General features: G+C 45.1%; 1 protein-coding gene across 3 annotated transcripts in view; it reads left to right on the top strand.

Annotated features, from left to right (window-relative positions):
- The first annotated feature begins 3,507 nt into the window (after positions 1–3,507).
- MET (MET proto-oncogene, receptor tyrosine kinase) overlaps positions 3,508–12,006 on the top strand; it is a 116,710-nt gene continuing 108,211 nt past the window's right edge. The window contains exon 1 of one of the 3 annotated variants that reach the window (XM_037888911.2): positions 3,508–3,713. The gene's annotated coding sequence lies outside the window, so the exon portion shown is untranslated. Of the gene's footprint in view, positions 3,714–4,004; positions 4,512–12,006 lie in introns of those variants that run through there. The other 2 variants (XM_043549869.1, XM_037888910.2) reach the window with 2 other exon arrangements.

Genomic DNA, 12,006 nt, shown 5'->3' on the forward strand with positions numbered 1-12,006 from the left:
TACAAAGTGCAGCTGTGGACAGATGGCAAAAGTTAAGTCATGAGAAGAACTTGAAAAAAATGGGAATCAAGCTGAGATCCTGCTTACCTAATTTTTGCTTCTGAAAGAGGTTTCAGCTTCCAGTTAAGGTGTTTATAAATCATCTCTCTGATTTTAGGATCAATATGTATCTGGAAACTGTTGATATCCTAGTGTTCTGCAGTTTGTGTCTCATATTGCTAACCTAAAATAACATGGCATCAGCATGGTAAAAAATGGAAAGGAAACAGCTGTTTCTCCTTTTTATGCTGGGTGACAATCCATTTGTTAACGTTAGAATAGCACTGACTATAACATTAATAACAGTTTTGGTGCTGGCTATTATTCAGCCAAAGCAGGTGTATCAGGAACTAGAGAGCAGACAAAGAGCATAAGACTTGCTGTCTTGATCACGGCTATCCTTACATGTGGGTGATCATTAGATTGATCCCTTTTTCTTTACCTTTTCCTTTTAAAAATAATAAGGATCTATCCAAGTCTGCCGTAGCTGTTTATACTTCTGCCCTGTTAGTGCTGGATGATGACTGATCCTGCATGGGAGCACAAGGGGAACTGTGGGGCGCGGAGAGCCTTCCACACTGCTTGGCAGAGGGGTGCACATACTGTACCTCCACAAAGAAGTAGAAGGCACCTCTAATCATGTTTTTCACTACGCCTGGAAGCATTGTGTCTGCCTGGGAGCACCACAGAATGCCTGAGGACTGGCATTTGTGTGTTCTACCTCCATATCCTCCTTGGAAGGCAATAGAGAAGAGCCTTTAATCTGTATTAGTATTTTGAGCACTAATGAAGGGCCTCATCATCTTTTGTTACACTATAAGGGCCTGATCCAAAACCCATTGAAGTCAATGGAAAGATTCCAATTGACTGTGAAACAAATTATATCAGGCCCTGAATCAATCAAAATTATATGTAATTTTGTTGATTTTGTTTTGGGGGGCAAAGGCTGTTTTTATTTTTGTTTTGCACAGCACCACACACGTTGTCAGCATTTATGAAATAATGAAACAACAAATAAAAATAATCCTTTAGTTGTCCTGTAGCCATAGGACTGTAGGGTTTTTCTTATTAAAATATGAACTCCTTTATGTTATTTTTGGAAGTGCAAGATATTATAGTATGAGATTCCACAAATTAAGCAGATAAAATAAAAAGGGTCAAATTCTGGTTTGATGACACATTTGTTTTTGGCAATGAATCATTTCCCATCTAGGTTAGATGTCTCTATCACTAAAGCCAACAACTTAGTGTGAAACACAGACATATAAGCAAATTGTGAAAGTGCTGATGATGCATATTAGTGGTAGGTTGGCCGACTTTATAAAAATAACCACTGGGCTAAAGGTTATGAGGAAGTGCCTCTAGGCTTTGTGGGTCAGACTGTTATTGCAGTGATTTTTGTAGGCACCTAGAAGTCAAGTGTTGCAAAGCTAAAGTCCCTTTGTAAAACTGGACCTCAATCTCTCAGGGTCTGTCTACACTGCAATGAAAACCCAGGACCAGTACAACTCAAGTTAGCAGATCCGCGGTTCATTAACACAGGGCTTGAGCATCTCCAACCATTTATAACCCCAGGTTAGGAATTGTTGAACTCTGGCTCCCAACCTGGGGCTCCAGCATTATGCAAGCCCCAATCCAACAACCCATATCTCCAGGGCCTAAATTCTCATAGAGTATTTCCTGGAGCTCCTAGTCCCCCATCCCGCTCAGGGCTTCAGGCCCACGGGGGTACACCCTGCAGCTCAGGGCTTCAGGTGTGGAACCCCAAGCACCCCCAGAAACCAGCTCGCAGACCCCCAAAGGGCTGCAGACCCCCAATTGAGAACCAACAGAATCAGGCTGGAGTCATTATTTACCAGAGCTCTGCTCCAGAGAGCTCCAACTGAATTTAAGCCCTACAAATCTCAGACTTTCTAGCACCTTCCCAAACTATAGCTGCTCTAGCTCTTTATTCATGGTGCAGTATGGGAAAACTTGACTGTCCACCAAACATGACTATCAAGAGGACAAAAAAAGTCAGTCCATGGGAATATGGAATACTTCTGGCAGACTCCCAGAGCACAGATCCAGTGGGGCTGTGTCTCCAGTACAAAGCCATAAGGCCTGAAGCCTGGATCCCGGCTTCACTCAGGCTCAGCCCCTCTACTCCTGTGGACTGGGAAACCTGGGTTAGCACAATTTGTGTGTAGATGGGAAGGGGGGTTAGGCTTGAGAGTGAGTTCAAACCATGGACTTACATTGCTGTGTAGACATACCCTCAGACAGTGCCTCAGTTTCCGATCTGTAAAAATGGAGAGGATACCGACCTTACAGAGGTGTTGTGAAGATAAATCCACAGTACTTCGTATCTGAGCACTGAGTATCCCTTGCAACTCACAGAGGCACCTTTACTGATAGATGGCTATTTAATTATCTATATGGGATTATTTAAATCCATTTCCTAGAGGACAGATGTTCACAATACAATTCCCACCTCTGACACTGCCGGTGGAGAGACTATGGACCAATTCCCCTTCTCAGGACAGCCCAGTTTGTGCTGTAGCTTGGGCAGCATGGCCGGGACACTGCCACTGAGTTGCTGGATGAGAAGTTAATATTTCTTCAGGTACCAATACTCTCGGGTAGTAACACAGGGGAGAAAATCTGCTTTTAAATCCGATGTTTTTTGAAAGCAGCATAAATAGCCCACCTCTGTCTGAACACGTTTTGTCTTCCGGCCTTAGAGGAACCACCTAAGGGCTGGATCCGGCAAGTCCAACCACCTAAGGGCTGGATCCGGTGGGCCTGCAGGATCCCGATCAATGAGTTCAGTGGGGCTCTGCAGCTCCCGCGGGGAGCAGGCTGGGGCGGTTAGGGATGCGGAGAGGGGAGGCAGTTGCGGTCTTTCCAATGTACTCTGGGCGGTGCGTGGCACTTCGGGGGAAGTCCGGGTCCCCCGGAGTTTGCTTGGGGGCAGTTACACAACGAGGGAGAGGCAAACAGCGGCAAAGGTGGAGGGGAATCGCGATGGGTGGCAGGGCCCAAAAGGCCACTGGGGCTCTGCGGGGCTGGCCAAGTTTGGATCCCCTCCCAGACCCCCATTGCCCGCTCCCCGAGCCAATGCCTCGCTTGTTGTCCCCGCTGAGTCGGGCTCGTTGCTGAGCTGCAGCCCCGGCTCCGCTCAGCAGCCGGCCCCGGCCCCCGGCCGCAGCTCGGAGCCCGCCTGGGCTTAGTCCCTGGGCTGCTGACCCAACTGGTTGAGGGGAGCGTCGCAGGAAACTCCCCCTTTTCACCTGGAAAGTTGGGGCGCGGGGGACGGAGCTGTGGGGCCGGGGGGCTCTCCACGTGAGCAGCGCCGCCCCCCCCCCACCTCCCCGGGAGAGGGGGAAGGGCCGCTTCCTCCGCGCTCCCGGGCCCCTGCGAGGCAGGCGGTGAGTCACGGCCAGGTCAGGACCGCGCGGGGCGGGGGAGCCGAGGCCACCCGCTGATTTACCGCTGGGAGCCGCCACAGGAGCGGCAGAGGCGCCGAGGGAAGTGCGCAGCGCCAGAGTGACCGGCGCCTCCAGGTGCCTTGGGGAGCAGCAGGGCGGCGCCCACTCCCCAGCAGCGACGTTGCCTCCAGCTGGCGGGAGCGCAGCGCGGGAGTCGGGGACCCAGATGCGGAGCAGCTGCCTCGGCTTCCCCGCCCGCTCAAGGTACAAACGGAGAGCGCCGGGGACCGGCCTGTCCAGCCCCCCGGCGCCTGGGTCAGTGCTCAGCCCCCCCGTTGCAGGAGGGGGATTCCCCCATCGCCCGGCTCCGCGAGCTGGAGCCTCAGTGCCCCGGGGCCGGGGAAGGGGCCCGATCCCGCCGTTCTCAGCCTGAGCGAGGACTGGAGGATCTGGCCCCAAACTCGTGCGAAACCGAATCGATCCCGTTGGCTGTGGCCGCGGACTGGAGCCCGCGGCCGGGGGGCGGGGAGGAGGGGTTAGCGCACTTGTAGCTGTCAGTAAGCGCTGGGACAGCGGGCGGGAGAGATCGGGGCAGTGGGACGGGCCGCGCGCTCCTGGGGCTGAGTCAGGGGGAGTTCTCCGGGCGACCGCAAGGAGAGCGAGCCGGCATGATTCAGGAGTGAGTGACTCCGCCGAGGGCAGAGGCGGGAAGGTGAATGAAGTGTGTGCGTGTGCGGCGCTTACAGTCATCCACTCTGGAACCACCGCGATCTGACTCAGCCTGACGGCCGCGACGGGCAAGCGGCCAAGCGGCGCAGTAGCCGCGAGCAGCCCCCGCACCCTCCAGCGCTGAAAGGGGATCGCCTCGCCCTGCCTGCAGGTGCACGTGCATCTCTGCTGGCCTCCTTCGCGCTGCGCCTCCCGGGCGGCTTCTGCCCTCACCCGTTCCCCATGAGATGACCCCGCTGCTTGGGAATGTAGCGGGAAGCGTTGGTGTCCGGCTAGAAACCCCTAGAGCGGACCCCGGCGGGAATACCGCGTTGTTGGCTTTAGCAGAGACAGGTACTGTATGTATGTTGCACTGCCCTGGCGTGGGAGTCAGTTAAGGGGGTCAGATTAATTCCGACCAAGGGAAACGTCAACTCCACTCTGGTGTCTTCTGCATTAGTGTTTTATTTTACAGCAGTCGCTGCTTTAGCAGCTGGAAACTTCCTGGGTTTGAGATGTAATAATAAAACTCTTTACCACCCTCCTCTGTGTGAGGAGCGTCAGAGAGTCTAATTTTGACAGAATCATGTCAGTTCTTCTAAACCTTCATCAGATGATTATCTATATACTTTTTTCATTTTTAAGATATCCTAGTCAGTTACTACAAGGGTAATTGTTCCAAGCGGCATTAGAAAGAAAATGCCACACTTACAAAGCACTCTCTCCAGAAATGTTGTAAGAAGCATCACATTGTATAACACAATATTTAGGCTTGTATTTCAGTCCCTAGGAGCCAGCCACCTACCGTACATATGTTGTTTTTAACATGCATCTTGTGTACTATTCTTCTTGTCAACTATTACACTTTCTCTTTGTGACTGTCTATTTGCAATGATCATATGGACCATTAGCTGTGCTGTTTGGGGCATAAGAGGTGCAGAAATGTAAATGAAGTCAAAGGTTTTGGGTTATTCAGATGGTTTTGTCAAATTTAACTTGAAAGTTCATTTTAGAAAAAAATGTGTTTTAAATATTTGGCTACTGATAAATTGTTGCATAGTCAGTCAGGCTTACATCAAGTTAAATGCTTTTTTGTTTGTTTTTTTAAAGTATACTATCTTCCAAATTACCAGATTATGTACTTTACAGATCTGGTGTATTTAAAATATTTCTTGCTGTTGTATTGTAGATTTTTTATGTTAAAGATTAAATTTGTCCACGATTAGGAATAATTTACGCTCTGTAATGAAACTTTAGTACTGTGCCCATATCAACATTAAGTTAGATGGTCTCTTCTTTATAAATATTTATGTATGTTCTAGAAACTGTAAATATTTAGGTTAATCCTCACCCCCTAAAATGTTGAATAATATTTAAATAATACAAATACTTTAATATCTGTGCAGTTCATTGGGATTTGTTGCATTTATAATCTACAGGATTTACTTTGAGAAGCTGCAATGTATGGATGTTTTCAGTTTTCCCAAAAAACCTTTGCATGTGGTGGTAATTCATTTGCTTTTGATATATCTCATTCAAAATGTCCTTTTGCATTGCTGGCAAGCAGAATTAGGTGGGAATCATTTTTGAGATTCAAAAGGCACAAACTCATACTTAGGCAAGGTACAAAACGTCTCACTTCTCTATAAGAGCTGTTTAAATATTTGCAGCTAATATTTACAGTGTGTTATCCAATAAAGACCACAACACTGCTGTTTTGCAAGAGTCACACATTAAAAACAAAATAACCTGAGAGATTAACTATCTCATTGTCCTTTGCACCCATTACCTCCTTAAACCTTCTGTAGCCATAGATAATTTGTAATACAGGTCTTTTAGTACACAATTGATAATTTGACGAAAGGTAAGTACAGCAAATTAGTTATGTACAACAATCGTTTTTAAATTCACATCAAAATCTATTTCCAGAGGGTTGCAGAAGTTTTGTCTTGTCTTTTGTCTTAGTGTTTTTCAGAATTTATGACCATTCCATAACACTTGTTTCTCTTGAGACACAACTGCAGATGTTCTTGTTAGAGGGTTGCTTTCTTTACAAAGGTCGTTCTGAAGCCAGTCTATGGCTTACAGTTGATGGTAATGCAATGGGAAACAGAGTAATTAAGGCCTAAGTCAATTAGAAACCCAAAACTTAGCACAGGTTCATTGAGAGGTTCATGAATAAAGAATTGTTAGCAAATTTTGGCCTCTTACCTCACCAAGTCTACAAGTCCCTAACATCCTCTTTCCCCCTCCCTACTGGCTCTGAGACCCCTCCTTCATTTGTAATCTTCTGGGTGCTTGCATGGTGACCTGCAAGCCCCTTCTGCTTTGTCCAGTGCTGTTGGGGGGCCAAGTGGCTTTTCCTCATCCTTCTGTGATCCTCAAGGTGGCTGCTCCACATTGTTTATCTCAGAGGGGAAAGGGGATGGCCTCTTCGATCCGCTGGACTCCAAATCAGAGTAAAGACATTCTGGAGCTTACCCCATCCAACTGGCAGCTGTGTAGCTGTAAACATGCCTGACTCCACAGCAGCCAAGGGAACCTGATGCCTGAAAGATACCTCAGAAATCAGGGCTTCCCTAGCTACAGTGCAGACTCCAGGGCAGTGTCCACACAAGGAATTCTGAGGTCTCTCTCAGGACCCAGCACCCCTTTGTAGTAGGAACCTATCTTAACTCTACTCACTTAAGAGAGCACATTGGGACAGATGCAGTGTCTTCACATGTTTGTACAGTACCTAGCACAATGGGATCCTGCCTGGGATCTCTGGGCTCAATAGTAATACACATAATAAATATTAATAATACCAATGATAAAATGGGGAGATAAAAGAGCAGTCACCTGGTATCCTCTGAAGATCCCAGGACCAAGACATGAAACACTGGCCCCAAGGAGCCTTAAGGATCCCAGTTCCAAGGTGTGTTGGCGGGGAGGGAAGAGAGCGGGGAATTCTCAGGGATATTTGCCACCTGTCACTCTGAACAAACACATATGGGTTTCTTGTCTGCAAACCAGCTCCCCTAGCTTTAGTACATGAAAACCATGTGACCAGGTTTCCCACACTTATGGTCATTACCTCTTTGGGCTGCATTTAAAGCATTGGAACAAAGACCGACTGTTTAACAGCCCATTACCAGTCAGTGGAGGCATCATCTTGTTTATGATTGCCTCCTTTATAGAGTGTGTAGCCATTGAATTCACAGTATGCAGATTCTAGCCATGCTCTTTCTAGTTCCCTAGTCTACCCAAACCTCTCCACTCCCACGTACTTCTATGGAGTGAGCCACTGTGGAGATGAGCTGACCACAATGTAAAGTATTGATCTGCATGGGCTGCCCATCCCCCACTGTGCAGCCAAACCATCAGGTTCTGTTTTGTTGGGCTTTCTTTCTGAAGAATGTATTTATCTTAGCAATGGTTTTAACAAATCTATACCTCATCCACAGCAGCTAACACAGGCATTTTAGCAGAAACCGTCTTTAAAGCAGTATTTTCACCCAGGGGAAAAGTAGTGTAGACAGGGCCTTAAAGAAAGGAATAATTAGGTGACCTCTTTTCCCCAGAACATCAGGCCTGTTTTATGTAGAGCTGTTTGAAATCCCACAAATTCTCATTACTCTTAGAATCGCTGACCTTGTGTTGCTTTCCTTGTTTCAAATACCTTTTAGGAAATCAAATCAGGGTTGCAATCTAATTTCTAAAGGCATTCATACACATGGTATGTGTGCTAACTTGTTTCCTTTAACATTAACAAATCTCTCAAATTGCCAAGCTATTTGCCTTCAGGAATATTATTATGTTGTACAGGAAGATAGAGCATTTTTCCTGCAATTTTAAATATGGGAGAAAAAAAAAAGGTAAAGTTATTGGGCCAGATTCATCCAGGGTGTAATGTCTGTGAGGGAAAAGGTGTTGTTTTAAGGATGAATATTGCTCAAGGAGATCGAGGGCCATTTCTTGTTTTGTTTTTAAACTACACAATTATATTGTTATGCCACCTGATGTGATCAGATAGTGCCTGATACAAAGCCCATTGCAGTCTATCCTGTTGACTCCAATGGGCTTTGAATCAGGTGGGTACTGTTTGCACAGATATTTGGGTTGAGACATGAAACTGAAGCAAGAGAATTCGGGGCACTTGGTAGTTACTCCTGGGGGAATTCTGCATCACTGCATGTGCGCAGAATTCATGCCCCCTGCAGATTTCTTTGCTTCCCAGCAGAAAAATGACTTCTGACGGGGAAGCAAAGGGAAACCACAAGAATGGTCATGCGCCCATTTCCCAACAGTGCAAGCAGGTCGGTTTGGGCACCCACAGCAGCCAATAGAGATGTAAATCACCACTCAGGGCGGGTGGTGGTCTGAGTAGTCATGCATGTGAGAGAGAGACTCTGTCTCTCTCAACTGCTGTTGTGGTGTGCTCGGCATGGAGGGGCAGGGCTTTGGGGTGTTTCTGAAGAGGGAGACGCGGGGCAGACTCTGTTCAGTCAGGCAGAGGAGAATGTAGCAGCCTGCCTGCTTAGTGAATTGTTCCCATTGTTCTTATTGAATTCCCCCAGGAGTATAAAACAGGTGTAAACATTTTTACATTTTACATCTACATTTTACACTCCTTTTACATTGCCAGAGTGATGTAAAGGAGCCGTATTGTAAAGGACAGTATGGCCTTATAAATGCTTATGGTGCTTTAGTGATTAGAACTGGTCTAAATTTTTGGGCTGAAAAAATTTCCTATCAAAATGTGCTCCATGAACTGTTTGCTATTAATCTTTTTTGGAGATGGTCCGTAGCCAGTATAAATTGTGAGTTTGAGTCCCCAGCCCCCACTTGCTCTTCATTTGCCTAGGATGTAACACTAAGCATATGGATGCATATATTTGTTGACTAATAACTAGAAGTAAACCGTCAAATACTAGCTACACTACTATTAGGCAGAGGGGGTTTGGTGATTTCCTCCAATGCTCCCCACTCCCATTTTCCATCCATTGTACTGTAGTTTTAAATAAATTACAAAAATAATTGAAGCCAGCTGGATTATATTGCATTATTTTGACCAAAAAAATGCAGAATTTTGCAGAATTTTAAAATATTGTGTGCAGAATTTTTAATTTTTTGGCGCAGAGTTCTCCGAAGAGTAGGTGGTGTACAATTTTGCTAGAAGATTTCAGTAACAATGGTTTTCATAACATACCGATATCTGGTGTTCTCAAACTTCATTGCACCGCAACCCCCCTCTGACAACAAAAATTACTACACGATCCCAGGAGGGCGGAAACGAAGCCTGAGCCCACCTGAGCCCCAGGGCCCAGGATGGGGGGGCCAAAGCTTGAGCCCCTCCACCCTGTGCAGGCAGGGAGGAGGGGGACAAAACTGAAGCCCAAGGGCTTCAGCCCCAGGCAGGGGGCCTGTAACTTAAGTCCCGTCACCCAAGGCTGAAGCCCTCAGGCTTTGGCCCCAGGTGGTGGGGCTCGGGCTTCAGCTTTGGCCCAGGGCCCCAGCAAGTCTAAGCCAGCGCTGGCAACCCCACTAAAATGTGGTGCCAACCCACTTTGGGGTCCTGACCCACAGTTTGAGAACTGCTGCAATATATAATAGTTGCAGAAGAACTTCAACAGAGAGTCTTTGAAGTGTGTTTTACAGTTGTATGATACAGCTTCTTCTACTTACTAGCCCTAGGGAAATCAAGATGAAATAGATTTTTTTTTGTAGGGGAGGCAATCCTGGAATTCATCAAATTCAGATGAAACCTTATGTGAAATGAAAAATACTTAAATGCTGTGCCTTCAAAGAATTACTATTTTATTCAGTTTCTTATACCATGCCCATCATTGTGGTATTTGATCCCCAGCGACATTCTGTTGTGTATGCCACAGCTGCAATTCTTGTCTTATGAGCTATGTCTGCATAATTTTTCTTCCTGTATGGTAAGGTACAAATAAGGATTCATATCCTTAGTCACTCTTCTCTACTATAGCTCCTTCATATTAATGCTTCTCCTACTAAACAGCATCCAACTTCTTTTGACATGTGCTGGCATAATTTCTGCTAAGGATCAGTGATCTAGCTTGATAAATTTAAAAAAATAAGTCATATAACTAAATATACGACATTCATTGAAATTAATTTTTTACCACAGAGCTACTTCATTTCAAACATATAGAGAATAGTAAAAGATTGCAGATGCAATTTGATTAAATCTGCAGTTGTTACCATTTGCCTTCTGAAAATTGATTTTCCCCCCAAAGCTTGACATGCTTACTGATTAAAAACCATGCACAGACTAAGACAGGTTTCATTTGTTTGTGTTTGTATGCCATCCATGCAAGTTCTAACAGGTTTTGAAATGTACTGTAAGTCTGGTATACTCATAACCTACTGGAAAGGGTGAACTTACTTAGCAATAGCCATTTTTGTTTTAAACTGCATGATGACACATCTTTAAATTCTATTGTGTAAAGAAAAACACCTTACTGTGGAGAGATTTCCTGTTTGTGTGTGTTTGCTGGAACTAAACCTTCCCCTGTGTGTTGACCAAACTTTTCTTCGTAATCCAAAATGGTAGTTACGAGCTATCCCATGAGCTTACTTTTTTGGACAGGATATAGTACTTATTTTTACAAAATAACTGTGCATTTGGAGCTGATGACAAAGTATAGGGGCCAAATTATGCCCTTGGTTACACTCCTGCAACCTGACTGAGCTTACTTATTAAGATTGCACAGGTGTAAATCAAGACAGATTTATGTGGCTATCTTTTATTGATACAGTAACACATTGTAAGTTTCTCATTTCCCACACATGTAGCTTTTGACTGAAGACAAATACTAATGATACATAGGATCCTGCCCACTGCCATAATAGCAGGAGCAGGTAAAATGTACTTTGTTGCGGCAGGATTTGATGGGCGAAAACCCCCCCAATTGTGTTAATTTGTGGGAAAACATCAAATCTCTTGTCAGTTTGTCATAAATAGAATTTTAGCAATGTAAAGCAAGTTTTTATTTTTTTAAAAACAATAATGGTTTTAATACTTAAATTTAAGCTAGGGACAGAAAGAGATTTGATGTCTGTTATAACAGGAGCCAAAGTATTTTTTATTCTTTTAATGGTAAAAATTGTGTCTGAATTTCGTGTATGAGGAATCTGTCTCTCTTGCGGGATCTAATGTTTTTGCAGGTGGGAACGGGATGACAATGCAGGAGCGGGTGGGAGTGGGTATTGCAGGGCAGGGCAGGAGCAGGATTAAAAAAATAGTCCTGCACAGGGCTCTAGTCCACAGTCTGTCTTGGTCTGCTTTCTCCTTACCACAATTCTCCCCTAATGACTCATTGACTCTGTTAGAGCAGAAAGGTTAAAACTTTACTTTTACTCATTCATTTTTGCTCACTAGGAAGTGGTTTGCAGGACTGGGTCCAACATCTCTGATTCAGAGCTGAGAATTTTGGGCAACCCCTCCACCACTGAGCCCCATTGGCTCCGATACTTAGGGCTTTTGTGGGTCAATAATTAGTTGTAATTTTTTCTTTATAATAAATAAAGACATAATGTTGGGAAATATGTATCTGTGTAAAATATCTCTAAATATGTATTTTACCCAATGTGCAGCAGCTGCTTCATATCTTTTGAGAGGTAATAAATAAGCTATCACCCTCTATTCTTTTATATCTTTATTTAACACTGAGATGCCTCTAAGAAATCAGCCAGTTTAATCCTGGCTGAGTTGAGAGGCAGATGGGGATAGCTGCCACTTACTTTTATGTATAAAAGCATTATCTCCTTTTGACCAAAGCAGTTGCCAAAATTTGGGGTCCTATAAGTTGTTTCTGTTAGGAGAACATAAGAATGGCAA

Source organism: Chelonia mydas, chromosome 1, assembly GCF_015237465.2.
Source record: "Chelonia mydas isolate rCheMyd1 chromosome 1, rCheMyd1.pri.v2, whole genome shotgun sequence".
In the NCBI taxonomy this organism is placed as follows: domain Eukaryota; kingdom Metazoa; phylum Chordata; order Testudines; family Cheloniidae; genus Chelonia; species Chelonia mydas.